The 27,090-nt window shown below is 37.5% G+C and overlaps 1 long non-coding RNA gene across 1 annotated transcript in view; it reads left to right on the top strand.

The window, feature by feature from the left end:
* LOC311596778 overlaps positions 1 to 26,864 on the top strand; it is a 52,789-nt gene extending 25,925 nt beyond the window's left edge. Inside the window, exons 5-6 of the long non-coding RNA XR_014778973.1 lie at positions 24,925 to 25,081; positions 26,768 to 26,864. This is a non-coding gene — a long non-coding RNA (uncharacterized lncRNA). The remainder of the gene's footprint in view (positions 1 to 24,924; positions 25,082 to 26,767) is intronic.
* Positions 26,865 to 27,090: the final 226 nt, after the last annotated feature.

Here is a 27,090-nt window from a genome sequence, read left to right as displayed (position 1 = left end):
GATTTAAAATGGTTCTGTTACAACATTATCAGCATATGAAGCCAGGTTTTTAATTAGCTTGATTTAATCATTCCAAACTTAGAACATACATCAAAATATCACATTGAACCCCATATATACATAATGTAATTTTAAATTTAAAAATAAAATTAAAAATGGGAAAATTGTACCCCACTTTTCCTCATTAAGAAGCTCTAGCTTTCTATGACGTTTGTTAACACTTTATTTTAAAATGGTCTCTAAGTGCTATAAGTGAATCAGACCACATTTCTATTCTGTTGGAAAAAGTAAAAGGAAGCCATTATTATAAAATGTTTAGCTTAATGAATATAGTATATATCTACTTATAATGGCATCTACATATAATGCATTTTGCTTATGCTGTTTGCTGTGGCACCAAAAAATTTTACAATAGAAAAGATCCGGTGTGCCTGTGTGCCTTTGTGCCTGTGTGCTTGTGTGTGTGTGTGTGTGTGTGTGTGTGTGTGTGTGTGTTTTTCTTGCACTAGATGGCAAGCAGAATTTTAAAGGGGCTAGTTTATCTTTGTTTCTATTGTCATATGTAAAAACGTCTCTGGCACAAATTAGCAGCTGGCATCAAATAAATTCCCAGTCAAAAGTGTACCACTTTCTACATGGTACACACACACACACACACACACACACACACGAGACAGAACAATAGCAACTGAAAGGGTGTGTGTGTGGGAGCAGTGGTTAAAACAATGGGTGGTTAAAATCACAGTTAACAGGTATTCAGCATATTCTAGGTATGTTACAATATCTTAAAGGGAACTGTGATTTGTTAAATTATTTTAGTTAAAATAACTAGTGTTCAGATCTAGTAACAACATTTTCAGGTGCAGGTGTATTGACAGTGTTTTTTGAAGTCATTACCAAAAAACTGTCTGTGTGTTGCAAAACAGGAGATGAAGAAAAGGCACTCTAGGATCTTAGTCTGTCACGTAACAATGCACCGCATGGCTTTCTTTGTGCTTCAATTGTGATAAGGCATCCCTCCCCAAGAGACTCCAGCAAGCACTTGAAAAAGTATCTTGAATGAGAGAACACCAAAGAAGGCAGCACATGGCTTGGAATCGGATTGCAAAAGCTAAAGGGAAGGACTGGGTACAGTGGGAATAGCAAAAGACTGCGCCATGTGCATACTTAACTGTTATATCTCAACAGAAATTAGCACTTTAGAACAATAAGATCTTATTAAAAGGGAAGTGATTTAAAGAGTATAGAAAACAAGTTTGGTTTGCTAGGGCTACCATAACAAAGTATGACGATGGTGTGGGCAGCATAAAAACTAGAAAAAGTTTCCCCCTAGTTACAAAGGCAAGATGTTCATAATCACAGTCTGATCGCCCAAAGACTGTCTTCTTGCAGGATGCAGCCTTGTAGTCTTTTTCTCTATGTTAAGGCATTTATGGTGCCTCTCCTGCTTATTATAGGCTCAGTCATACTACATTATGATTCTACACTCATTTCCCAATTAATTCAACTTTTTTATCTCCTTAAATTCCTGATTCGAATGTAGTCTCAGTGGGGGATTGGAATTCATCATACGAATTTTGGAGACAGAATATAATCTGTAACTTTCTAGTTATTTTTTATTTGAAATTTAAAATAAGGAAGGTATTATCCAGCACTCAGGAGAAGATGTAAATTCCAGGACAATCTGGGCAATGAACTAAGTTCCAGAACAGCTAAAAACTTATCAATAAAACAAAACCAAACACAAAAAAAATGAATCAATCATTGGAGTTAAAAATATTTCTATGTTTTACGTAATTAGCTGAGCTACAAATTTTGTACCATACATTTTAATATATATATTATCTTATATGAATAAATTATAAATCTGTGTAGATTATTGAGGATTATGAATTAAAAATCTGTTATATCTAGACTTGTATTCTTGGAAATGAGACCGTGGAAGGAATAGTGTCACTGATAGGACCTCTTATCTAATCTTAGAAAGCATTGTTGATAATCAGTACATATTTGTTAATTGCTGATTCAAGATACAGATAAGGGCTAGGAATCTTACTTATCTCATATTAACATGATTTTTATTTCTATAAATTAATCTTGTTTTTTAATATATGTATGTATGTATGTATGTATGTATGTATGTATGTATGTATGTGTGTGTTTCTTCACTTTACATCCTGGTTGTAGTTCCATCCCTCCTCACCTCCAAGCCCCACCTTTTCTCCCTCTCTCCCATTCCCCCTCCCCTATCTATTCCTCAGAAAAGAGGAGGCTGCCTTTCCCTCCAGCCCATCTCATCAAGTCTTATCAGGACTGAGTTTGTCCTCTTCTCCTGTGGCCTGGCAAGGCAGTCCTGCTAGGGGGAAGTGATCTCTTTTTTTTTAATACCTTACTATTTTGCCTAAGATGTATATGTTTTAAAATAAGGAGTTTTCGTGTGGTAAATTTTAATAGTAGGTCTTATCAAAGAAATAATTTCAATTCAGCAGGTAAGGATAATGTTAATTGTATTTATCATATAATGTTATTTCTTTAGCTGCTTTAATCAAAGACAGAATTATATATGCTGAGATGAGAAGCTGAAGTTGAGCCACAAAGAACAGGACAGACTCTTGAGTTCTTCCAGGGCTCTTGAAATTTTAATTTAGCTTCTTTAGTAAGAGAATAATACTCCTTTTCCTTTTTTTCATGGTTCCTTTGAACCCACTGGAGAAGTTGATGGCAGAATTTAGTTTGCGGCAAAACAGAAACCTCCAAATTGATTATAATGTCTTTGATCTTTTTACCCTTGACTGTTGTGACAGAAAATAATATTAATAAGTAAGAGAGAAAACAGAAATTAAATGAGGATTAAGAGATTTGGGGCTAAAATAATAAAGAGAGGCATAGGCTCTCCTACTTAGGCATGCTCAGCATTACATAGTAATATTTTTAGATATTCATCCCCGTAGGGCATATTTCCTAAAAGGAAGCAGCTAAAGCCTGGGAAGTGCACACTCTCAGAGTTCCAAACTATAGAGTCTGGTTGCCTACTAAGAGACAACACTGAAGCATGGGAAATGGGGAAAGAGAAGGATCTAGAAGGTCCTAGAAAACTACAAGAAGAACATTATGATAGGCAGATCTGGGCGCAGGAGTCTTTCTCAAACTATGGCACCAGCCAAGGAAAATACATGCAGTAAACTTCAAACCCCTACCCAGATCTAGCCAATGGACAGGACATTCTCCACAGTTGAGTGGAGAGTGGGGTATGACTTTCACATGAACTCTGTTGCCCCATATTTGACCACATCCCCTGGATGGTGAGGCTTTGTGGCACTCAGAGGAAGGATAGCAGGCTACCAAGAAGAGACTTAATACCCTATGAGCATATACAGGGGGAGGAAGTTCCCCTCAGTTACAGTCATAGGGGAGGGGAGTAGGGGGAAAGTGGGAGGGAGGGAGGGATAGGAAGATACAAGGGATTGGATAACAACTGAGATGTAGTATGAATAAATTAACATAATATTAAGAAAATAATTTTAAAAAGAGAGAGACAACACTGACTGGCCAGAGAATGTCATGCATGTATTTAAGTCATTGTAGCATGTCATTTCTTCAGATGTTGTGCTGAGACTCTGGCTGCCAGGAAGTTCAGCAGTGGAAGAGGAGGAGGTAAGCATCCTCTCTGTTCTGGAGTAATGAGATGGTGTTGAGCAGAGAAAATCTTCCCTTCTCAGACTCATCACTTCATCTCTTCAGAGGAAGACGAAATTAACTCCATTGAGAAAAACCTGACAATGATTAACATTTTAAAAGTATGTCACAGGAAAGTTTTCTTCTTAAAATTGTTGTTGCATTCATATGTTTATTTATTGTTTGGGGCATGTGTGTCAAGTGTGTGCCAGAGCATGCATGTGGAGGTCATAGGAACAAGCTCTTCTACCATGTGGGTCCCAGAGACTGAATTCATGTTGGCAGTCTTGGCAGCAAGTGCCTTTACCCACTGAGCCTTTTTTTTTTCTGGCCCATTAAGCAGTTTTCAACTTGATATCTTAATTAAATCAAATATCAATGAAACATTTATATTAATATTATAATATATTAGAAAATGTTGACTCAATTAGTTGACCACCTTTTACTATCTGTTTTCTAATGCTTCAGTATCCATAGTTAGAGACATCATTGATTGTTACTTTTCACCTACTCTCTCCTATAGGAGATCATCTCTGTGCAGCTTTCATGTATCAGTCTGTAGGGAGGTACAGTGGGTCTTTTAAGCTTAGTTGTGTTCATAGTGATTAGTGCAAAATATCCCTAGTAATAGCACTAGGGTGTTCATTTAGCACAAAGGACATGGATGCTTTCTGCTCCAAGTTTCTCACCTACGATGCAATCAATAGCTGGGACCATTCACCCTTATTTTGGTTGCCCTGTAGTCTGGGGACAAGAAAAATGGCATTAGAAGTCTTGATATTCTGATATGCTGGTTACTGCAAAGCGTAGTAGCTGGTGCCTCTGTTGTGGCTTGTGTCTCCTGTCTTATATTGCTTACATGTAAAGGTACATGTTAATGTAGAAGAAAATTAAATTCCAGACTGCTTACAGGTTTTTGCAGGAGGTACTGTGTCCTTTGAAGGAATCACTCTCATTTCATTCTCTAAGTATCCACAGATATTAGGGATGCAGAAAATTTTCTTTATGTCCATAATACAGCTTGACTTTTAAGCCCCTTACTCCTGCTACATTCTAAGAAAGATCCATGTTCTTACACCTAAGTTATCTCAGGAAAAATTACCCTCCTCTTCTTCTTGTTCCTCATCCTTTTTCCCCTTCCTCTTTTTTTCTCTACTGCATATTTTAAATATTTAATGTAGCCCTATGGCATAGAAGTGTTGAGATGGGCTGAGACGCAAGATCATAAGAACATGATCATTAATAATCTGTCTCTGTCTTTTGTCCTATCCCCAGGTGACTATGTCTCCATCTGTTCCCATCTTGGGCCCCTGCCTTTACTCTTTTATGGTATTTGCGAATCCCACAAAATACCATGAAAGCTGTTGACACATACTCTGCCACTGTCTACTTTTGTCTTCTGCTTGAGGGGAAGAAAGTTTTGATTGTGTCCCTGGGAACTTCTGGGTAGCAGCAACCCTGGAAAAGGTTCTCTCTGCACCCTGACTGCCACGGAGTGCCTTGATTACCACTCCCATGTTCTGACTAAGGTGACAGAGCTCCTCTGAGCCACTGAAAAAATTTCAATTATTTAGTATTCCAGATGAGAAACAGAAAAGTAATCAATCTTTTTATGTTAATTCTCTAGTCATGCCTGCCCTCCCCACATCTCCTTAGCACAGGGTCGCCCTTGGGCAGGATGGTGGAGGCAGTTCATAGTTCCTTCTCTGGATGTCTTGCTTTTTTCTTTTTTCTTTTCTTTCTTTCTTTTTTTTCTTTTTCTTTTTTCTTTTTTTTTTTTTTTTACAATATCCACTTTGTTTTTAGGAAATGTGAATTAAAAAAAAAAGCAACAAATACCCATTAAAAGACCAGCTGAGTTGAAGAAGCAAAATGAGAGAAAACGCTGCTTCATACAATAAGACATGTTTTCAAGTCTATGAATGTAGCTTCTAGAGTATCTTGATAGACAATCTTCGTGACTTTCTTCTCTGAACATTCCCTGTCTTTGCCATATTCTTTCTCTGGGGTTATGGACAAGAAATGCATTATTTTCTATCAAGAGACATGAGATGATGGTTCAAGGGACACAATTGAGAATAAAACTACTGTATTTGAGACATTGATTACATCACTATCCCACACTTAATGAATGCATTTCCAGCACTTCTACCAAACTTGCTATCTACTAGAGTGTGAGGTTTTTTTTGGATGTGAAGTCACATGCAAGTTCCTATGATTTTGGCCTACAGTAGCTACTTTGATGTTTATGATCTTTTCTATTATTATTATTATTATTATTATTATTATTATTATTATATGTGAACACACACATACACAAGTTCTCACATGTTCCATAGCACACATGTGGAGGCCAGAGGACAACTTTTGGAGTCAGTTTCTTCTTCCAGCTTTACATGGGTTTCAGAGACTGAACCCAGTTCACCAGACTTTTGAAGCAAGCTCCTTTTACATGCTAAGCCATATCGCCAGGCTTAAATGATCTTACATATTCAGATGACTTTACTCAGTTCTGATTTCTAGGTCTTTAATGTATGTTCTCTCATGAACAGATTCATAGAAGCAATCACAATTTGAATTTATAAAATTATTTAAATCATAGGCATTTAGTATGCATACTAACAGTTCATTTGATGGTCAAAATTGATCTCATTTTTTGAAAATAATACTTAAAATTCATAACTTATCAGTCTCTCAGTCTTTTCGGTTATTTGAAATATTTTAAGGAGGATAATTTTACGTATATACACTTGGTCAATAGAAATCAAATATTATCACAATGGACTTTAAAAATATTTCTTTTTATTTTATGTTTATGTGCGTGTGTGCCTGAGTAGATGTTTGTACTACGTGTACATTTGGAGTCCATGGAGGTCAGAGAAGGGCATTAGATATCTACATTTAGAGTTACTGCTAGTTGTGCCCTGGCATGGTTCTGCTGGGAACCCAATCCAGGTCCTCTGCAAGAGCACCAAGTACTCTTAGGCACTGAACTGTCTCTCCGGCTCTAATAGTGGAGTTTAAATTAAATCTCTCATATTTGGCTATCTCATAGTCCGATTAAGAAAACTTATTTTAAATATTTAAATATTTCATATAAAACACTGAATTGAATGTGTTTGAATCTTTTCTCGCATGTCTTTATATAATAAACACGCAGACATAACCCTTAGAATATTTGTCTACCAGAAATGTGTGAAACTAAAAGTGGTCTTTATAGACTAGACCAAACTCTTTTTTCTTTCATTTGAACCTAAACGGCACCAGGAGAAATAGCTTTTGTATGCTTTGATTTTTCAGAGGATTGGAGAGAAGCTACTATATTACAAATTGCCACTATTGTTCAAAGCCATCAGACCAACCATATAGAGACCTTGATAAGAGCACTCGAAAGATTCTTTTATAGTGATAACTACGGTGGAGGAGGATGCAGCTCTTGGGAGAGAATATGAGGTGTTAGAATGGAGTGTTGTGAACTATTTGAAACTCTGTGAGAATCATAGTTCGGTTCTTAACTCTTACATTACTTTCAGAACTCATCTCAGTGTGTCATATATTGATCGACTTGGAAAAGAATGCCAACAGACTATTTGGCATTATACTTAAGAAGAATATTAAGGAGATACAAAATATATTTTTAAAAGCCACATATTAGTCATTTAAAATTGTGGAATAATAATATTCATTTGATGTATTTACCAATTTAAAACAGATTTTTTTCAGAATTAGAAATAAACAATAGATGAATATTAATAATTTAAATGTATATTCAAAATAGCACATAGTGAATATATAAATGGTAGTTTGAAAACAAATAAATAAAGCTGGTAATATCGAAAATGTAGACAAACGTATTTTGGTAGATTTGTAGACTATTTTTATTAACTATAAAAAGCCCAGCTAAAAATGAGATATTATTTTAATATACTCCAATTTCTATGTATGTGTATCTGTACTGAATTGTCACTAACAGTGGTAAGTTTACCATCAATAGAGAATACACTTGAGCCAATTCTGAGTCACCCATGTCATAAGTCTCAGAGCAGGTTTATCTAAGAATGAACCAATGTCTTACATACTATATTTTGAGTTATCATAATAAAATAATGTTGAAAATATATAGCAATATGTATATTAATAAAAGTCATTTATGATGAGAAAATGCAAATTTTCAGCACTTTGAAAAAAATAAAAACTCTTAAAAATCAATAAGATGCTAATATTTGGAAATTGGTATATATCATTTGTTGAAAATTTCCAAGAATAACTAAAGTAGTCTGATGAGATAAACTTACAATGTTCAGTATGTAACCAAAATGACTATATGAGCTGAGATTGCATCACAGGTCTCTAGGAAAGAACCAGAAAGTAAAACTAATAAAACAAGTATTTTTAAAAGATCAGAACCTTGAGACAAACCAGAGTAAAATAACACTTTGTATGTACTGTTTTAAAATCGATTTAAAATTATATTTCATTAATGGTTGTAAACTGACAGCATGGATAATGTCTTAGAGGGTAAAATAAAAGTTGGCTTTACTAATAGCCTTTTTGAAAAGAGTACTAATATCTCTAATACTGTAGAAGTATCCAAAAATATAAACACATCTGAACTGAATCTAAATAAATGCACAATATAATGGGGAAGACAATGCTAGACATCTTCTGCCACCAAGTAAAATTCTCAGTGCCAGAACAGGTTATACACTGTTTGGTATTTGGCCATAAAGAAGAAAAGTATCACAGCAAACCCAAAGGGTCTTATTTAGCCTCACATGAATGCAGTTTCATAAGTGCATTTTATAATGAGGAAAGGAGACAGATAAAGTTGCTCTACAAAGTAGAGAACTGAGCTTATAAAAAACCTTATTCTTAAAGCTAATATAACTAAAGTCATTATAGAGACTGATAATCTACGCACAGAAAATTATGAGCATATATCTATAAGTTGAAATATATGCCTAAAATATGAAATTAAACATTAGCTAAGTGAATTCAGAAATGTATAAAAGAAACCTCAAATCTCAAGAATCAGTTTCCACAAATATTAGCATGGCTAAGCATTTTCTACATTATCATAATTTATTGCATTAATGACCTTTAATAAGACAATCATGTGATTATTTCAACAGATGATTCAAAAGCACTTAAAATATTCAACATTTTAATAAGAATTCTCTTAGGATGAAATAAGAGAAAATATCCCCAAATTATAGCTTTTCTTAGCGAAAAAGCTTATAGTCATAATTAGCAGAAAACTGAACTTCACAGTACTATTTTATTTCAAAAGTGCCCTAAAATAGGGAGACTGTTTTTCCTTCATTCTCCTGGACATCTTGCTGATTGTGCCCGATTGTAAGACCTCATGGCTTTCTCACTTGAACTGTGCCTCAGAATCATCTCTGCTGCTGAAAATTCTGCAAGATGAAATAACCCTTTGCAGAAATCCATCACATAGTCTTCCTGCAGAGTGCAGCCTTCCTTAGTCATTGTTATAAAAAAGGCAGATACAGGAAGCATAGAGTTCTTCTGCCAACCAGCCACATTGCCTGCACTGTCTTTATCTATCCCTTAAAGCACAATATGGAATTGAGGCTTACAGAAAGAATTTAATACAATAATACCCAGCCATTCTAATATTAAGAATAAAATATCCCTTTGTCTCTGGTTGAGAGTTTTCTGTCTTCAGCAAGCACCCAAATCTGTGGCAAAATAACTTATATTCTTGCATTGTATTGGAGAGCATTCTGTTTCTTCTTTTTCATGTCTCTGCATTGCCAGATTTATTTAAGGGGGGGCATGTCTTTGCCTAAAAATGCTGTGACCAAAACCATTTATTGTTAAAATATTTGGCAGGACTTCAAAAGCGTAACATTAACAACAATAAAAACTAATTAAGTGATTCTAGGTGTATTGGCTAAATATTAGAGGGAAAACAAATAAGAACCCTAAAAGTTGAACTGATACCTCAAGGCAGGCATGATTTATAGGTGAAATTCATCTATATGGATGAGTCATGTGAATTAATAATTAGAACTAATCAGTGAGCATAGCAAAATTATCATGTTCAAAGTAAAGAGATAGAAAAACTAAAACTGATCAGCTGAGACAAAAATTGAAAGAGGACAATAGCAAATTAAATACATTCATAAAAGTATGAGAAATATGAAATACATAAAAACAATATAATACAATTATAAAATAAAATTTTACAGCACAAGTAAAATTCCTTTTAAGAAATAACCTAAAAGCACGTGATTCGGTCACTGTTCGATTCCTGTGAGGAGATACCATAACCAAGGCAACTCTCGCCAAACAAAGCATTTAATTGGGGGCTTGATTACAACTTTAGTAGACTGGTCCATTATCATCATGTCAGGGAGTATGGCACTATGCATGGTGCTGAGCAATAGCTGAGAGTTACATCCTGATCCACAGGCTCAGAGAGAGGAAAAGAGAGACTGCTGGCCTGGATGTGGAGTTTTGAAGACAGAAAAGCCTATCTCCCCGCCCCCCCCCCAACACACTTTGTCCAACAGGAACGCACCTCTTAATCCTTCTAATCCTCTCAAAGTGTCCCACTCCCTGGCGACTAAGCATTAAAATATGTGAGCCTATGGGGGCCATTATTATTCAAGGAACCATAGTAGGTGATGTGATTAATTATATATAATAGATGCTAAAAATCCCATCAGAAAACTTCTAGAAATAATCTAGAATTTCAGCAAAGTGAAAGGATAAAAATCTTAGGGAAAAAAAAAGTAGCTTTTCTAAACAGAAACAACAAAGATGCTGAGAAAGAGCACAAACTCATCCTCATTCACAGTTGCCTCAGAGACCTAGATGTTAATTTAGCCAAGGAAGTCAGCAACCTTTAAAATAAAACCACTAAATAAGTGAAGAGAGAGAGACTAAGGAAGACAAAAGAAGATAAAATGACATTTCATGCTAATAGGTTAATAAATCTACATTGTAAAAATAACCTTATATTAAAAATAATTTCTAGATTCAATACAAATTCAATGAAAAAACCCATACTATTCTTCATAGAAATAAAAATCACCACCCTAAAATTTATATGGAAACACACACACACACACACACACACACACACACACACACACACACACACACACACACCACCATCACCACTACCATCAGCAACAACAACAGCACTGATAACAAGCTGTAGCACTATGGCAATCCTTAGCCAAAGAATAAATACTGGAGGGATTAACGTTCCAAAACTCAAGATTTATTACAGAGGTTTAATAGTAAAAGCAGTATGGAACTGACACAAAAGTAGGTAAGCACATCAATGGGAAACTTAGAAGATTCATATATGAGTGCATATAATTTATTGTCAGCTGACATTTGATAAATATGCCAAAAAGTGAATGTTCATTAAGACAGCATTTTCATTTAAAAAATTTTTGGAAAACAGATTTTCCGCATGCAAAATAAACCTTAAACATCAACCCCAACAGTCAAAGACTTCAACATAAAACTTGAAATGCTAAAATATCTGGAAGTGATCATAAGCAAGACCTACAAGATGCACAAATAGGAATAGACTTTCTCAATAGGACTCCATTTGCTCAGAAGTCAAGATCAACAGTTGAAAAATAAAATCTCATAACTTTAAAACTTTAGAAGTATAATAATAATCATCATCAAGTGAATAAAAGTCCAAGGGAGTATGCTTGAATCTCACTTAGAAGAGGAAATAGATATACATTGGAAGTGGATGAAAAGAAGAAACCGGGTGTGAAAGGGTGTGGAGAGGGGATCAGATGTGGGAGAACAGGGGTAGGAGGGACAAGACAGACTGAGGGAGGAAGGCATCTCGGAGACAAGTTGGCAACCTGCAACTGGGTAAACTCCATGGGAGGATATAGGGGTGACTTTAGCAGAGGCAGACATGTGACTGAAGTGACCACTTCCTACCCAGGCAGGACTTCCAGGCGAGGGAGGGAGACACCAGCCCACCTACAAAGCCTTAGACCCAAAATTTACCCTGCCTACAAGATGTGCAGGGATAAAGATGGAGCAGAGAATGAAGAAATGGTCAACCAATTCTGCCCCAACTTGAGACCTACCCGATGGGGAGAGCGAACCCCTAACACTATTCAAGCCGCTCTGCTATGCCTGCAGACAGGAGCCTGGCATAGCAGCAGATAGACTGGACTCTTTTGCCTGCTTTTGGGTCACTTCCCCCTAGCTGGACTGATTGTTTGGTCTCAGTGGAAGATGGTATGCTTAGTCCCGAGGACACTTGATGTGCCTGGGTAGGTTTGCACAGGGCTCCCCTTCTCTAAGGAGAAGGGGAGTGGGGAAGGGGGAAGAGGGTGGGATAGTGGAATTGGGAGAAAAGGAGGGAGGGGGCTGCAATTAGGATATAAAACAAATAAATTTAATAAGATTTTTTTTAAAAAGGAAAGAAAGAAAAAAGAGACCCATTCAATGCTGTTGGAGTTGGAAACTGGTGCAGCCAATCTGAAGATTGGGATGGAGAATTCTCAAAGACCTGCAAATGAGTCTACAGAAGTATCCAGCTCTACCACTTTTTAGCGTTTCCCAAAAGAGCTGATGTCCTACTTCACAAATACCTTCTCAGCAATATTCATTGTCTTTTTAGTCACAGTAGCAAGGAAAGGAAATATAAGTGCTTCTTAGCTGATTAATGGAAAATGAAAAGGTGGTAAATATACACAAAGGGTTATTATTCAGCTGAAAACAATGAAATAATGAGATCTGTAGATAGACTGATAAAACTAGAAAAGGCTATGCTGACTGAGGTAACCCAGGCCCGGAAAGAGAAATGTTGCATGTTCCTTCTCATCAGAGCTTCTTAGCCCCAAGTCTTCAGATCCAAGTCCATATTGTGCAGCAAGTGAGGCAACCATGAAAGGAAAATGGGATCATGTTTCGGGGAGGAAATGAGAGCGCTAGAGAGGGGAATAGTAAGAGACAGTTGCTATGAGTGGGAAAAATGGTTGGGAGACATTTACCCAGAGGCGGGGAAGGGAATGAAGTAGGACGGATAAATAACGCCAAAAATGTTTGGAAAAGTTATAGAAAATGTCATCTTGTTTATTTAAAATTACACACATACATATATACTGTTTAAATTGAAGTCACACCCCTTGAGGTGACAATTCGTCTATAATGATAGACTATCTCAAAGCAAGAAAACAGTGCCAGGTGTGGGAAACCTTCCTTCAAGTTGTTGGTCAGGGAATTCAAAGTGTGTCTCAAAACGGTATAAGCTATTGGTGATGCCTTGGGTGCCTTCCAGTAAAAGAAGGTAACACCCTGCTGCTGAAATCAGCAAGCATTTCTGATACAGGATTTGGAGGAATCTATCTGGATCTATCCTGGGAGCCTCCACACTGAGAACTACTCTCATCATTTTTAGTTCCTTGAACTATTATAATATATAATTGTATCCTAAACAATTATCCTTCTACCCATACATTAGTGTAGCTCCCACTTCTCATAAGAGAAACTTTCTTTTGCAGCCTAGGGAAAACATCCATTACGGAAAAATACAAATGGTCAAATTAAAGGGATCATCTGAATATTGGCTGCCTCCCTTCAGTTAATACATTAACAGCACACCTCCAACATTTAAGTCTCTGGAAATGTCAAGAAAGTAGGGCCAGAAGTAAGACCCAGAGCACCCTGACACCTGCTGGGAGATGGTGTCCTCAAACAAACAAGCAACTGAGGACAACAAAGACACAAACAGACGGAAAAGGGTGCATGTAAGGAGGGGATGGACCTAAGCTGAGTTAGAGGAAGGAGTGAGAGATCAATTTGATCAAGAATTAATAAAATTATTTTATGGAAAATTTGTAAGTGTATTCTCATACAAATAAAACCAGCTTCTTGTTTAAATGGAAAACATATAGCCTTAGCAGTGATGCCAAACCTGGCTTGTAACAAAGACCTCTCTTCCTGCTAGTAATGTTATTCCACATTAGTGTTAGGCTATTGAAGAGCTAGGTCTTTCATGTGCTTTACAAAGAACATCTCAATGCCATCCCTTCCTTTTGAGCACACTGTAACGTGCATGTAGGAATTCTTCCAGTTAGCTTGCTTTTATCTTTTAACTGTTCTCCAATGAGCATAACAATTACATACTTACAGAAGATACGAAAATTTGAATTATATGTATTCGTTATCTCAGCTGTGTACGTAGTCTAAAACTAAGTTATCAGTGAAGTTTGTTTATTTATACCACTAGGAAAAAATTTAGTTGTGCAGCGGTGAGCAGTAGTTCCAGACAAACAGAATGTGAAATATATGTAGTTTGTCCTAAGAGGTATAAGTGGTAAGTCAAAATAACAGTGGAGAAAGTGTTTTCTCATTGCTGCACGTGAACTGTATGGCATGATGCTCTACTGCCACAGTTTCAGCACTGAAACCTTCTGCTTTTGTTTTTTATTCTATCAGCTGCAAGAATATATCATAGTTTCGATTCTGTCAGATAGCCGAGTGCAAGATTTAAGGTTGAAAATGGGTATGCTTCTCTAAACAACAAGGAAGTATTTTTTGTGAATAAAGTAGTTTATAACTTGTATGCAGACAAGTGAGTGTGGCATGGTTATACGGCATCAGCATGGAACTGTCATCTGCCGTCACCTCCCCTTCTGGTGCTGTTACCTCACCTGCAAGTGCTTTCTCCCTGGCTTCACTGTCTGTGAGCAAAGAACTCACAGAAGAGTCGAACAGTACAGGCACACACCAGACCATCTCCTTTCTAAGAAGAAGCAGTTTTTGGGTAGAGACTCTGAGACCGACCACTGCTCTCAGGTGTTCTAGGCTATTCCTGCTGCTGTTAGGTCACAGAAGGACAATGTTGCTTGGTTGATTAACTTGATTGCTAGCTTGATTAGATCTGGGATCTACTAAGACACACAGCTTTGTGGCTCAGTGAAAGTCTTTCCCTGCAGGATTAACTAAGAGAGTGAAGAGCAGCTGCCTGCAGTGGGGAGCCCAGATACAAAGAAGTCAGAGGAAAGAGCAACACTGTTTTTGCCTGCTAGCCTTTGCTCTCTTTGCTTACATAAGTACATGTATTCTGTTGCTGCTGTAGCCGGAACTCTTTGCTGACATCAGAGTCTGGCTTCCTGAGCCTTTCCATACAACCTTTCCATACCCCCAAAGACCAGCAGCCCTGTCCAACTCCTCCCTGCTGTAGTGTCAGGTCGGGACTGATGAGGCAGGCAAACCAGCCTCTGAGACACTTCAGCCTTTCGAGTGTAAAGGCAGCAATTTTGGGATAATAGCATAATCTAAAATATGCTTTTTCATAATATATTCTCTCTATTGCTTCTGCTCCTGTAGAGACCCTGACTAACACACCACCTTCTAGGAAATACTCTCCAGTGCCAGCTTCCTTCATGCAAATGAGGACAGCCATGGGCTGGCTAAGCTCAGGCCCAGCTACTTGGGAAGATAAGAAAGGTCAGGTTTTGCCCATTCTGGAGATAAAGAAGAAATTAAGAAAATTGGAAATATGTTGAAAAGCCTATCTTGGTCATGTATTATAAATGTATATTGCTATCTCCTCCTAAACTCCATAATTTTGAGGGGATTTATTGGCCTCACATCACAGTTTGACTATTGCAAAGGCAATTGCAGAGCCTTTATGGATGTGAAATGTGGTCAAATATTTTCATGAGATGTGTTTCCCTGAATTATTTGTACTTAAATATTACTAACATAGCACTGTTTGCTTTCCTTTCATTTAAAAAAATGTTGTATATGTTTACATCACTTTGTCAGCCTTCAGGTTCCTTATAGGTCTTTCTTGATCCCTTTCAGATCCATGGCCTCTTTTTCTTTAATTATAATTGCACACACACACACACACACACACACACACGTGCACATCTGCATGTGTGACTACCCATATAAACTGCAATGGTCCGAGACCATCACAGAAAGCCGAAAGCATTTTTTACTTTTCAATAGAATAAAGAATCATAAAAGAGTTTTGGAAGGTGCTATATTTGATTACCATGGAAAAGGGAAGATTTCTGTAACAATAAACAGAGTAGTCCTTTTTCTTTTATCTGTTGTGAGAATATATCATAGTTTCAATCTTGTCAGATATCAGAGTCCAAGATTTAAGGACTAAGTAATCCACACTAAGTAATCCAGCTGATGTGTGCTACTGACTTTATACCTTCATGGCGATGACTTGATACCTCAGTAGTGATGACTTGGTACCTCAGTTTTTATGACTTTGTACCTCAGTGGTGATGACTTGGTAACTCACTGCTGAAGATTTGGTACCTTGATGACAAAGAAGTTCTCCACTGTCCATCTAGTGCAAATGAGTCCCCTCAAAGAATGAAAGGGGTAACCTAACTATACCTATATACCTGTCCATATCATATATACTTATGAAAATGACAACTGTCTCAAGATGGTCATGAGAAAACTGTCTGCTTTTAAGAATCATCCTATTTGACTTGCATAATTCCTGAACAGTAACTGTGCTCTAATTTCCAGCTGCATGTTTAGGACTGTGTCTACAATGGGTTCCCAGCCAGGTCAGATGGCTGCAGGATTCATTTCTGCTTGACCAGCAGGTGTCAAGACAGTTTTCCTCTGTGTCTTCCAGTATGCGTTGCTCATTGTAACTGCAAACTATCAAAAAATCAAAATGGATTTCTGCTGGGGTGCCGGATTTGTTTTCAGATTCATTTTCCATCTCACAAAGGTGACTACCTTAATTTGACAAGTGATGAAAATCTCTCCTGAAAAACTTAATATTATATTCTTCTACCTCACCTTCTCAGGAGGCTCTAGTAAACAATAAAATGTTTATCTAATGTGAAGGTATCATGGCAGAGACAGACCCTCTCTTCTCTAAGGCCCCAACGATGTGTTGTTATATGACAAATCACGGGCCCACTTAGGAATTTTTTAGCTAACAATGAGTTGAATAAAAGCATTCTCAACTTGTTGCTGTCAGCAAATTAGGACCAAGTATTCCTCTGCCAGCATCATGGTGTTAGTACCCTGAACAATAAAAAGACCACAAGAGGGGTTTATTGAATCTTAACTGTTTTTTGACAGACTTTGGATTAGAGAACTACCATCAGTGTACAAATGCAACTCATGTTGAGTGAAGATGACTTTGTATGTGGTTGAACTTTGACTCTTTTAATTATGAAAATGTGCTTCTTGGGGAGGAGAAGATGACCTTTTCTGCACACTTCTAATTTATTCTCTGCCTGGAATAGAGGAAAATACTTCAGATAAACCATCTGGAAAACTTCTAATTTGTTCTGTGAAAAAATAAACATTCTGCTCAGCAGAAATAATCCAACTGGCAGCAGTCCTCTTTCCATTTGGATTATTTCTTATCTTGCTTCTATTATTGTTGTAAGTTAAGCCTTTGCATCTGAGCTCAGTGCTACATGCAGAGGACGGTATTCAGCTTGACCTTGTGTAAAGTGTTTTAGGCCAGGGGAAAAGATTCTTGGTTTCATTTTTTTTACTATTTCATTACTTGTACATAATGCATTGTGTGCACATTCATGGTCCAAGCCCCCTTTCTTTGCCTTTCCACTCCCATTGACCACACCAACTCTTCCCAGCTAGTCATCTTTATACTTACTTGTCCCACCTTCACTCTCTTTCTTTTCTTCTGCCCTCCCTCTTTCTTTCTTGTTTTCTATGTGAGCTGCCACAGCTACTGTGGTTTCATGATTGCGATGGACCTGTCATACACAGAAGACTGTGATTACAACCCTGCTCCCCATCCTCTAGCTCCCATGTTTCCTTGATGTTCCCTGTGTCTCAGAGGAGTGATATAGATGCTCCACTAAGAGCTCAGCACTCACCGGTCTGATGTTCTCAACACTTTGACACGTTATGCTTCCCAACTCTGATCTACTCTCCTAAAGGATATCAGAGAGTGCTGCGCTGATCCCTTATTGTGTGGCCTATGGGAACTGATGAAGAAGCTACCAGTAACTGTACTGTAAAGATAACGATCACAGAGATATGCTTACTTGCTAAGGATCAGGATGCTGACAAGGTCTACAACTAGGATTTGAATTAAGAAGTTCTACTCTCAAACACCGCACTTTCCTCCCTCTGTCTTAAGGTTGTTCTCTTACTTAGGGTTTCCATTGCTGTGAAGAGACACCATGACTATGGCAAGTCTTATCAAGGAAAACATTTGATTGGGGATGGCTTACAGTTTCAGAGGATTAGTCCATCATCATGGCAGGACATGGTGGCATGCTAGCAGACATGATGCTGGAGAAGGAGCTGAGAGTTCTACATTTTGATCCGTAGGCAGCAGAAAGAGATTGTGTCCACACAGGGCATAGCCCGAGTAAAGGAGACGTCAAAACCTGCCCTCACAGTGATATACTTCCTCTGACAAGGCCATACCTACTTCAACAAGTCCATAGCTTCTAGTAATGACACTTGATATGGGCCAAACATTCAAAAACATGAGTCTATGGGGAGCATTCCTAGTTAAACCACCACAGTTATAGATGAGCAACAGGAAGCTTTAAGGATAGAAGCATACGTTTATTCAACAAATTTTAGCAGTCTTTAAAATAATGCATTTATTAATTCTTTTGAGACCACTCCTCTCAAAACCATCCTCCCAATCTCTTACCACTGCCCACCTATGTTTGAGTTTTCTTTATTCCTTTCTAGTTGAGTACAGAATGTGTTGTCCAACTATTCTTGGGAGTAGGGCCTGCTTGGTGTGCAGTTAAACTTACTGTCTTAGTTGCTGTTTTATTGCTGTGAGAAGACACCATGACCAAGACATTTCTTTTGAAAGAAAACATTTAATTGTGGAGGGGATTACTTACAGTTTTAGAGGGTTAGTCCATGATCATTATGGTAACTGAACATTTACATCCTGACCCACAGGGAAGCAGAGAGAGAGAGAGAGAGAGAGAGAGAGAGAGAGAGAGAGAGAGAGAGAGAGAGAGAGAGAGACACAGACAGAGACAGACAGACAGACAGACAGACAGACAGACAGAGACAGAGACAGAGACAGAGACACAGAGAGACAAACAGAGACAAATACACAGAGCGAGAGACAGAGAGACCGAGACAGAGAGACACTGGGCCCAATGTGGTATTTTAAAATCTCAAATGTACCCCCACTGACACACATCATCCCTCAAGACCACACATACTCCAACAAGCCCACAGCTCCTAGTGTTTTCCAAACAATTCCACTAACTGAGGACCAGTGATTTGAAAATATGAGTCTATGAAGCCATTATCATTCAAACACCACACCTACCCAGTTGTAAAATGTTATATATGTATATATATCCATATGCTTGGTCATGGCTCTCTTGGGAAGGTCAGAAGAAAAATTGAGGCAATCACTTCCACCACTTTGCTTCAGGATTTATGGTAAGTGCCTTTACTTGCTGAGCCATCTCACTGCTCACCTCCCATTTAGATCTAATTTGTAAATTGTATCGACTCAGACTTTGGGTATGATATGTGATAAACATATGTAACTTATGAAATGTATGTAAAATGTTATTACTGTGTGTATGTAGCAACTAAGCAGCTTCTAAATAAAATGAAGGAGAGTGATCTAGTGAGTGATCAGGAGTTCAGGAACCTCAAGGCCAGTGTGGGAGCAGCACACTGATTCATGTGGAGTATCCGTTGTTGCATTGATGTCAACATCTTGCACAAGTGATTGAGAACGCATTGAGAGTCAAGAGCTGTCCTGTGCCGACTTCCAAGTGAACGCTTTCCAGTCTTTTTCTTTTGTCACAGAGAAGGCCTGCTCTGCCGCATTTATTTCTGTGAGTAGGTCAAGAGCCTCGTTGCCATGCTACCTTCCCCTGATTTTCCACATCTCCATTCCTTAATTCATCAATCCATTCTCCACACTGCAGCTGAAATGTATTCTACAACACCGAAATCTTCTTCTCTCCTTTTTCTATTTGAAGTTCTTCAATTGCCTCTCATTGCCTTCAGGATACACTCAAACTCTTCAGCCTAACTGACATGCAACGTCTTTCATGTGCAGCAGCTATAACATTCGAGTTACATACTCTGAGGTACAGCAGTGTAACTTGCTTTATTTCAATAAGCCAATTTGATTTTCCAATTTACGGAACTCAGTCTGCATGATGGACAACTTAATTTTCTAGGTTTCTCTTTCTAGTTCATCCACATTTTCCTTTCTTCTCAGGATTATACTTGTAAATTGTCTCTTGTATGTGTGTGTCTTTTTCCTTGACCACATCCTTTGATGAGCAGGGAGATGTCATGGTTGTTTGAATAAGAATACCTCCTCCCTCGCTCAGGTTCATAGATTTAAATGCTTAGTCATCAGGGAGTGGTACTACTTGAAAGGATTAGAAGGACTGGGGAATGTGGCCTTGTTGGAGGAAATATGTCACTGGGGTGGACTTTGCAATTTCTAAAACTCATGCCAATGCCTGATTCTCTTTAGACCACAGATCAGGATGAAGTTCTCAGCTACTGCTCCAGCACCTATCTGCACGCGGCGGCCATGCTTTCTATCATGATGATAGTGGGCTACACCTCTGAAGCTCTAAGCCAGGCACTATCTATTCCATCTTTGCTCTCTTCTATGATTACCCAAGCGTAATTGAAAACATATCCTTTATGCCCTGTTGTCAAGATATTTTAGTTTTCCAGTGGCGATCTTCTGATGGTGCTAGATGGCATCCATTCTCCTAGCATATTCATTTCACTTATTAGAAAACTCATTTCATCTGAAAAAGCAAAGATGTTATTTTTTCAGAGCTCTCCTTCATCACTTTCTCAGAGTACTTCCTTAGTTTTTCCCATAGCTTCCTATTTTACCTCCTCATCAAACCCATGCCATGTAGTGCCGGAAAGAGGTAGAAGATGAGAAGGTGGGGAACAGCACCCTTATACGCAGACTTTGCCAAACTTTAAATGATTTATTTTGTACCCTCATGAGGCTAAATTATATCAGAATGGAACAGAGTAGATCACGGACCTTACATTACCCTTAACCTTCCCATTGCTCTCTAAATATGCACAGCTCTTCCACCCCAGACTGGAGATTTTTCTGCTCATCATAAGAAGACTATAAGAGAACTCCTTCATTTTCACGGTGTCTTACCTCAATCAGATTTTTTTTTTATATTCTCATCACCATTGTTTGGCATAGGGAACTTAGAATTTGATGTTCATTCTTCAGATTGAGCTTCCAATTTTCTTTCTGGGTGAAATTGTTCTCATGTTTTGTGTGGACAATGTTGCCTAGACATGACTAAGAGGAGAACTGGAGAAGACCCAGGGGTGAAGGTTCCAAAGTATTATTTTTGTCACTCTTAATTTCTTCTTCCTGTTTGTACCTGGATCTAATTATACTACCAATGTTTTCACACATTTGTGCATACCCCATTCTCCATAACATGTGATTAATATTATTTAATATTCACTGCAAAATTATCACACTCATATGAAATTCAGGCCTTTTCCCTAACTCCTTATATTTGTGTACCCTAATTTTGTTTCACTTATTATTATTTCCACACATTTGCATTTTACTTTTGATATACCGACGACCCTCCATATAAATAACCAGATTAAATTTTTTGATATTAAAAAAATTGACCTTATATTTGTATAACCACATATTCCCATGGCTTTATAGTTGCTAAATTGCTAGCATTGACTAGGTATTTGTATATGCAATGATAGGATAAATCATATTAGAAACTAAAATGTTCAGATTAATAAATTTCAAGTAATTTTATTTATGTTCTCACCAGGAAAAAATTGAAAGTAACTTTACGCATTGTAAAAGTTGATATTTAAAATATACATTGTAGTTGAGATTATGCTGAAGGATAAATTCTCAAGATGAACCAATATGGAAATCATATGCTGAACTATACTCTGTATCAAATCAAATGTAAATGCTACAACAGGCCAATACCTTTATTATTCTCTTAAACACATAAATAAATATTTCTTAAACACTTTATGGATTTTACAACTTTTCCCCATGAACTTATATTTGAATTCATTTTCTCTAAAATTGTGTAACAAGGCAATGTTCTTTTATACTTATAAATTTTTATGGCTCAGTTTCCATTTTTCTATGGATTAAAGTTAAGGAGATTAAAAGACTGAGTATAATTTTTATAACAATTAGTGTTACATTTTTAAGCTTTTGTTTGTACTATCAAAAACATCTGCACCCATATATTTTTAATCAAAACATGATGAGAAGCCTTGGCTAAAGACCAAATAAGGTAAGTGGACTGTTTCCTATGGTGGGAGAAAGCTCAGCCATTAATGTGCTTTTAGTGCATGCATGAAGGCCTGAGTCCAATCCCCAGAACTCATGTTTAAAAGCCATGCATACATGTATGATACATACACTTGAAATCCCAGAAGTAGTGACGCAGATGCAGACAGGTCAACCAGTGTAGCCAAACCTGACTATTTTAGACCAGTGGGACATCTTGCCTCCAAACCAAAAGAGTATACCAAAGTAAATAGAATGCACAGAAAGACCCTGGAAGCTGACTTCTGAACTCCACACTCAGACACAAAGGCACAGGCACACATAGATATAAACTCACATAATAAATACATTTCAGTGAGGAATATGTGCTTTATGACACATACAATAAAAGGTTGGTATTTATTCTATTGTGTGACACTTGGGAGGATCTTGGAAAAGAGCAAAACATACTCATCTGAGGAAGTATTTGTTGTTATCATTATTATTAAAAACCAGGAGAATCATAACTGAAAAGCTTGGCAAAGAGAATTTGATAGCTGACAGTTTTTCAAGGTGATTGATTAAAAAAAAAACCATCCAATTTGGGTACTTAAAGTAGTGTTAATGATTAACTGTAAGAAAGTCTATATAGGGATCTGTATCTGATTTGAACTCACAATCCTAATGTGGAAGAAAAACTGTCTGTTGTTTCATAAACAGAGATCGCAGAAGAAGCTCCAAGAGTGAAAATGTGTTTCTTTGTAAGTTATAGTGAACAAAATTAGAGTTCTACTTTCCTGTAGATATTTTGAACAATGGAGTTAATGAATTGAAACAAAAATTTTATTTTCCCTAATACCTGGATTACTTGGCAGCAGGCACTCAACCATATATTAAAGAGCAGTGCACTCGTCTCTGGGGAGAGGGCATTGTCAGGCTACTTCTAGTTCTTTTTTTGTTTAATTTCTTCAGTAGAGATTGCACTAGATGTACTTCCTGTTTTTAGTACTACATATTGATTCAAGGACCTCACACATACTAGACAATTAACCTACCACAGAGCTCCTTAACCCAGAATATAACTGAGAAACATTTTTTTAGAATTAGTGGAACTTATTTATAAAGATGCATACATTTTCCATATTATCCATAAATGTACATACTGTATATAAGTGTTTCAAATTAACAAAGTAGTTTTACCTACCTTTGCCAGTGTTTATTCACCCTGACAAACATGATTTGGTACATGTGTTTATTACTTGTCCCTTTTATCTTCTATAAATATACAGGCATAATGGTGACGAATTACAAGGTTGACTCTCAATTATGTGAATTATAAAGTTAAAACACACTAATATATTTATATGTACACATTCCATTTATAAAACTTTCTTATGTTAATATAACTATTATATTTAAATTATAGAGTGTTAAGTTAATGTACCCACACATGTTACTTTCACTTCTTTTCCTATCCTTTCCAACTTTAAGTTAAGTCTCTGGGTTTTGTTCTTGTTGTTTTGTGTTTTCTTTGTATTACAATGTAATATGCACTAGCTTTTGAAACACCAACTCTTTTTTGTTCTGTTTATTTATTTATTATTTAATTAATTTATTTGGATTACAACTCCATTGTTATCCCCTCACTTGTATCCTCCCATTCCTCCCTGCTCCCTCTTTCACCATACTCTCCTCCCCTACGTCTGTGACAGAAGTGGACTTCCTTCCCCACAGCCTATCAAGTCTCATCCTAGTGACTTGCTTATCCTTTCGCTGAGTGCCACATGGCCTCCCCACCTCAAATATGGGACACCATAGTTCATATCAGAGTCAGTCTCCACTCACCACACAACTGTGGAGAATGTCCTGTCCATTGTCTAGATCTGGGTAGGAGTTTGAAGTTTACTGCATATATTGCCCTTGGTTGTTGTAGTAGTTTGAGCAGACCTCCCTGAGTCCAGACCTGCCTGTCATTATGTTATTCTTGTGGGTTCCTCTGGGTCCTTCTATTTCCCCATTCTCCCATACTTCTCTCATCTAGAGACCCAATAAGAGTTCCCAGCATCTATCCCAATCTCCTGGTAAGTGAAGACTTTCATGGGACATCCCTTTTGGGCTAGTGTCCAATTATAAAGTGAGTGTATACCATGTGAGTCTTTCTGGGTCTGGGTTAACTCACTCAGTATGATCATTTCTAGTTCCATCCATTTGCCAGCAAATTTCAGCATTTCCTTGTTTTTAATAGCTGAGTAGTATTTCATAATGTACCAAGGTTTCTTTATCCATTCTTCTACTGAGGAACATTTAGGTTGTTTCCAGTTTCTGGTTATTACGAATAAGGGCTGCTATGAACAAGGTTGAGCATATGTCCTTGTTGTGCAATGGAGCATCATTTGGGGGAAACACCAACTCTTATAAGTAATTTCTGTGCTTTGAATCTCTCCAATCTCATATGTTGGAACACTCAGCTTCAGATGGCGGTGCTGTTTGGGAAGGTTGAGGAACCTTTAGAAAATAAAATCTTGCTGGAGAATGTGAGTCACTGGAAATGAGCCTTGATGTTTTCTAGTATGTTCTCGCTTCCACTCCTCTCTCTGCCTCCTCAGTGCTGAGGCTATGTGACCACCCACCTCCTGCTCTTTATGTCATGTCTTGTTTGCTGTGAGCTGCTGCATCTCTTTTACCTGCAAGCCAAAACAAACCTTTCCTTCAGCAAGTTACGTTTTGTCAATATTTTATCATAGTGACTATAAAAGTAAATGATATATTAATTAATTAAAAAAATTTGGTCCATTGTTCCCTTTAACCCTTTAAAATAGCCTTTTATTTTTCCATCATTTAAGACAACCCCCAACCTTAACTTTTCCAGTTAAAATATACAGTTTGGATCCTCCAACATAGATCATCAATGAAAACAGTCTCTTAAAGACTTGGCTACACCCCAGTCAAAGTGAGACAATTCTTCAGTCGTGGTTCTCTCTCTCTAGATGTCACAAGATTCAATCAAGATCACACAAAAGAAGAAGAAGAAGATGAAGATGAAGAAGAAGAAGAAGAAGAAGAAGAAGAAGAAGAAGAAGAAGAAGAAGAAGAAGAAGCACATATTCCTTGCCATTTAAAGCCTTCATGAAATGCAAATGAAAAGTAAGATTTTAAGATGCCAAATGGTGTCTTTGTTGACTATAATGACTGACAACAATGAGCCAATGACACTCAGGGTTTCAGATTTTTGGCTTTTCATACTAAGGTATATTTCAAGATTTTATTTTTTACTTCCAGAACGTATTTAATTCAGTGTACTTAGGTTTACAATCCTAGTTGTAGCACCATAATTATTTCATCTTTAAATATCACTGGGCCTGGGCAATATAAGAAAGCTAGCCAAGCATGAGCCAGATACCAAGGCAGTGAGAAGCCTTCCTCTGTGGTTCCTGTTCTAGGTTTCTATCCTGAGTTCCTGCCTTTACTTTCTCCAGAGATGGGCTGATACCTGAAAGTATAAACTGAAATAAACACTTTTCTTGTCCCCCCTCCATGCAAAAAATATAGAGAGTTTGGAATATACTAACTGTATAAGACAATGCCTCTTCCAACACACACCCTGTGCAGCAAACTTGGGCTGCAAACTCCATATTTTAACTGGGAAAGTTAAAGTTGGGAGTCATCTTATCCACCAGAAAATACGGTATCCCCCCTCCCTCGAATTCCCCTTCACCCAGTAGTTTCTGACTGAGTTCCTGACCTCTGTGGATATTCTAAATCAAGCACACACATCAGCAGATTCAACACTTATCCCTAAAAATTAAAGAAAACATGTAAATTTTATCTTTATTTGTCTGGTTTACTTTTCTCAAGATGATTTTTTGAGCTCTGTTCTTTTTTTTGTAAATTTAATAATTTTATTTTTAATAGCTGAATAATGAGGAACAGGAAGGATTAAATTGAGTAACATATGGGAGAGTACGGTAAAAGAGGGAAGATGGGAAAAGATAACTAACACTAAAGGCCTTTCTCGGAGATCTGTTGGATAGCTACTGCTACAGAAACTTCAGAAAACACACACAGAGGCATGCACACACACACACACACACACACACACACACACACACACACACAATTTTAAAAATGTGTGGCCAATTGGTTCACTTAGAACACTAAGCATTATAGACTGTTTCCAGTACTTCTGACTACCCTCAAGAACTTGACAATAATACACTATGGATGATGACACCACATACTTGAATGACAGAGCATAGAGACTCCTGGAAACTCCATCCCTTCCAAATAGAAATCATAGTGCTAGACAACTCTGCACATGCAGCTACTAGAGGAGAAAAGTGACCATCAATCAACAATGACTGTCTGCTAAAGTAGGCCCACTAGTGCAATAGTGGCACACACATTACGGAAGTAATCTTCCACATTCTCATTAGACATAAGGCTTGCTCTATAAAACAGAACTCACACCTGGCATCATTAAAGCACCTGAGACTCTAACTAGACAGCTCATAGGTCCTTAGGTCCTAGGGAACAGCATGCTACTACTATACTGCCAAACAGATGTAGTAATAAACTGACTCCTAATGACTTATTTCTAAGCCCAATGATCTTTCAACTTTCATCAGAAACATTCACCTTGCAATAGAAATGCCATTAACCCAGAATTGCACAACTGGTTAGTGTAGAGAGAATAAAAGACTGTGGGTAACCAACTCATAGTTGGACACTAATATCTCACTGCTGGATCAGGGATCTTTGTGGAAAAGGAAGGGATAAAAAATTGTAAGAGCCAGAAGTGATGGATAACTTTAAACCATCCGTACTTTTCAGACACAGCAAAACAAATGCACATTTGAACTCCCAGTGATTGTGAATGTCTGCACAAGATAATTACAAGTTCCAGTCAGACTAACTCCAGCATAGAGGTAAGAGAGGTGGACATGTAATTCTACCATTATCTGAGGAGCTATTTGCTTTTGATAGCTGCTGGGAGAAGGAGCAGTTAGTTTTAGTGATGTAACCTCTGGTAGGCTGATCCAACCCAAAAGACTAGGTGGGCAGAACAAACCAAACTCAACGGCCAGGGGAGAGTAATCTCAAGTCGAGTGGGGAGGCTGAGAATGTTGTAAGGTGAATAGTTCTGGGGATAAGTT

The sequence above is a fragment of the Acomys minous genome, assembly GCF_964271855.1.
Source record: "Acomys minous genome assembly, chromosome: 1".
Classification (NCBI taxonomy): Eukaryota; Metazoa; Chordata; class Mammalia; order Rodentia; family Muridae; genus Acomys; species Acomys minous.
Note: the sequence above shows the minus strand (reverse complement) of the source record. Positions and strands in the feature narration are given on the sequence as shown.